The 3,879-nt window shown below is 37.8% G+C and overlaps 1 protein-coding gene across 2 annotated transcripts in view; it reads left to right on the top strand.

Moving 5' to 3' along the window:
• The window catches only part of LOC106883662 (acetylcholinesterase), a 220,706-nt gene that overhangs the window by 70,043 nt on the left and 146,784 nt on the right, over nucleotides 1-3,879 (top strand). The window contains exon 1 of one of the 2 annotated variants that reach the window (XM_052966652.1): nucleotides 2,430-2,623. The exons of the other annotated variant lie outside the window; for it this stretch is intronic. The gene's annotated coding sequence lies outside the window, so the exon portion shown is untranslated. Of the gene's footprint in view, nucleotides 1-2,429; nucleotides 2,624-3,879 lie in introns of those variants that run through there. 2 annotated transcript variants of the gene reach the window in all.

Here is a 3,879-nt window from a genome sequence, read left to right as displayed (position 1 = left end):
ATTATATATATATATATATATATATATATATATATACGACGAGCTTCTTTCAGATTCCATCTACCAAACCCACTCTCAAGGCTTTGGTCGGTTCAAAGCTATACTAGAAGACACTTGCCGAAGGTGCTATGCAGTGGGACTGAACACGGAACCATCTGATTTGGAAGCAGATTACTAATTACACACACACACACACACCTGCGCTCATGTACAAAAGTATTTTACGGAACAGTGAAATGACAATTTTTCCACAAACAAGCCTTTCCGAAATCTATTACCGACGAACACGGAGATGGACGTGGTTTAAATGAGAATCGGTCCAGTTACGGGTTCGTCTCACAGTGAGTTGCTGCTGATGCTTAGCACCGGATTAGTCCTGTTTAAGAAAACCTGACATCAAAAGCGTTCTTCCCGTGACCATTGCGTATTCAACAACTGTTGCTTTATGTGTCATTCTTTTTCATAAACTATAGGATATAACCGTGGAGGCGCAATGGCCCAGTGGTGACGGCAGCGGACTTGCGGTCATAGGATCGCGGTTTCGATTCCCAGACCGGGCGTTGTGAGTGTTTATTGAGCGAAAACACCTAAAGCTCCATGAGGCTCCGGCAGGGGATGGGGGCGAACCCTGCTGTACTCTTTCACCACAACTTTCTCTCACTGAGCGAAAACACCTAAAGCTCCACGAGGCTCCGGCAGGGGATAGTGGCGAACCCTGCTGTACTCTTTCACCACAACTTTCGCTCACTCTTACTTCCTGTTTCTGTAGTACCTGTAATTCAAAGGGTCAGCCTTGTCACACTGTGTCACGCTGAATATCCCCGAGAACTACGTTAAAGGTACACGTGTCTGTGGAGTTCTCAGCCACTTACACGTTAATTTCACGAGCAGGCTGTTCCGTTGATCGGATCAACTGGAACCCTCGTTGTCGTAAGCGACGGAGTGCCAGCAACAAAGGATATAAACTCAGTGCGACATGGCTATTATATTTAACAAGTCGAACGATCACATAGAGACGCCTCATTGTATCCTTTCCCCGTTAGGGAACCAAAAACTACTTTGTTAAGCAATAATGATCATTTACATACGCTATGGTTTCAAATACATATATATATATGTATCTAATGCGCCTTTTCTTTAAGACGGTAAGGTGTCATTTGAGGGGAATTTGGCAGTTATATATATATATATATATATATATATTAATAATGTAGAGAGGAGATATTGTGTGGTTTTCGTGTATTTCTGTTAGCCTTTAACGGTGTAATTTGAAGTAAAGTTACTACGACCGAGAATCGAAACCGTTTAGTGGAGTTAGCTCGCTGTGATCTATTTTACAGTCTACGGTGTTTGATTCCCGTTTACAACCAGGTGAAATCTGTCGATTTTTTTTACTGAGACACAATGATAGAGAGTAATGGTTACACTTGATTGAATATATACCGCATGCTATCACTGGTATTCATTTTATCGACTCTAGAAAAAAAGTCCACCTCAGCACCTGAGACTGGGGATGGGATTTCCAAATCACCACTCAACCTGCTAGAAACAGCAGCCAAATCCCCCACAAATCACACTCTACCGGCTTAAAAATCTAGGGACACGCTGAAAAAGTATGCCCAGAAAAATATGAGAAGAGGGTCATAGCTTGCATGTCTTCGATTATGTCTACCCGATTAAGGCAGACGTGGAGTTAAACAATAGTAACAACAAGTTTCAAAGAATGAAGCGACAGTAAATGTTCTAATGTATTTTCGTATCTTTTTCGGGGCCTCTAGAGCTGATAGGAGTGAAGGGATCAGGCATTCACAGGCCAGAGTCAGAAGTGCAATGCTTACAACAGAAAGAAATTCAGCTGAAGGCAGCTGGCGGTGGTGTTAAACAGGGTTCAAGAGTTCTGAAATTGAGACGAAAGATGTGTGTGTGTGTGTGTGTGTGTGTGTGTGTGTGTGTGTGTGTGTGAGCACGCGTGCACGCTGTAACGTATAGTTCACAAAAATGTTTATTGAAAAAAAAGAGGAAATATTAAAGTATTCAAACGTGTGACTCAAGTGTAGATGTTTGTGGATATTTGTTTGTTTAGATATTTGAAAGCGTACATAGAAATATCAAAAGAAAATGTATATTAGTGTTGTCACATGTGTATACTTATGTATATATGTGCATATGAATGTGTGTTCGCGTATGTAAAAATAGACAGAAATAGACGTGTGTGTGTCAGACGGTGCATGTGAATGGCGTGAAAATGTCATATATGTACTCTTCTGTGAACGTAAAGGTAAATAAAAAAAAAACGCGTCCATACATACATACATACATACATACATACATACATACAAAGTGTGTAAGTGTAAAATCAGTTAGAAGTGACTGTCTACGTATGTGCATGAGTGTTATATAAAGACGTGTAAATGGTATGTATATGTGTGTCTATACGTGTATATGTGCGTACATATGAAGACAGATGGAAACGATTGTGAAGAGAAACGAGTGGCTCTAATACAATTGTTCCACTGCTAACAAAGCAAGAAGAACTCTTTGTATATTATCTCTTCTTTGCCCGTTGATTCGGTCCAAAATTATAATGGAATAACTATTCAACATACATAGTTAAATTTAAATTGTAAGTTGTCACTTTATTTTCCTTCTCTACCAGCTTTTACGATAACAATAGATTTTGTTTATTTTACTCATCTTCTCTAAATCTGTTCTTCTTATAGGTTGAATTTCACATCAATTTTAATTCAATGACTTTTATATTTATTTTATAATGATAATCTGACTTCAATTTCTGTATCTTCGAAAAAAAAATCTTTGTATTTTTCCATAGCAACATGCATATATTTTTCATTATATTTTATGGTAGTCTCTTTATAATATTCATCTTCCCAGTGAATTTACTGTCTTTCAATCAATTCCCATATAGGCTGGCTCCATCGTTCACTCCGTTATACAGACGCTTGCTTCATACACATTCCCCTCTGTTGACATTCTCATAGATTTTCTTCCTGTCTTTTCACTCCATCGTTCTTTCTCTCCTGTAAAATGCATTCGCAGCCTTTTGTATTCTTTGAAAATCCAATAATGACACGCCAGATTCATCACAAAAACAAAAACAAATTTACTTTAAAATATATATTACATGTATTCATATTTGTATGTTTTTTAATAACTGTAATATATAATTTTCATACACACACACACAGTCACACCTGCGTGTATGCATGCCTGCATATATATTTCATGATATGAATAGAGACGACTACAACTACACGTCTATATATTAGTGTTGACAGAGGTATGCAAGAAATAAGAACATTACACGACAGTGTGGAGAACACACATAGTATCTACAGTGTTGCCATACAGAAACATATATATATTTATAAGATATAGTTTCATTAGAATAGCAAAAATGAATCCGACAATGTTTACTCTTATCTGATGTTTGTTTACCGTTAACTGTCCGATTATTCTAAACAAACCACAAGATATTAAAAGCATACACACACACACACACACACACACACACACATAATAGCTTTCTTACAATCTATGTCTTCAGAGTGATCCTGATAATATCTTTCACGATAAATAGTTTACTTTTGGTCCCTTTAAAAATGATGTTCAACATGTGCCACTCTACTCGTCATCTATCCTGCTTACTAATTACCATTCTCTCTTCATTTCTTGATCTGCTTCCCGGTCTGTTTTCCGCATCACCCCCTCCTCTTCCACTCGATTATACTGCTGACCAGTCATAGAAACCCCCAGTTTCTTTGCCTTTATCTTAGCCGTATATTACATTACACACACACATAATAGCTTTCTTACAATCTATGTCTTCAGAGTGATCCTGATAATATCTTTCACGATAAA

The sequence above is a fragment of the Octopus bimaculoides genome, chromosome 3, assembly GCF_001194135.2.
Source record: "Octopus bimaculoides isolate UCB-OBI-ISO-001 chromosome 3, ASM119413v2, whole genome shotgun sequence".
Classification (NCBI taxonomy): domain Eukaryota; kingdom Metazoa; phylum Mollusca; class Cephalopoda; order Octopoda; family Octopodidae; genus Octopus; species Octopus bimaculoides.
The sequence above is the reverse complement of the archived record's forward strand: the minus strand, read 5'-3'. Positions and strand labels throughout refer to the sequence as shown.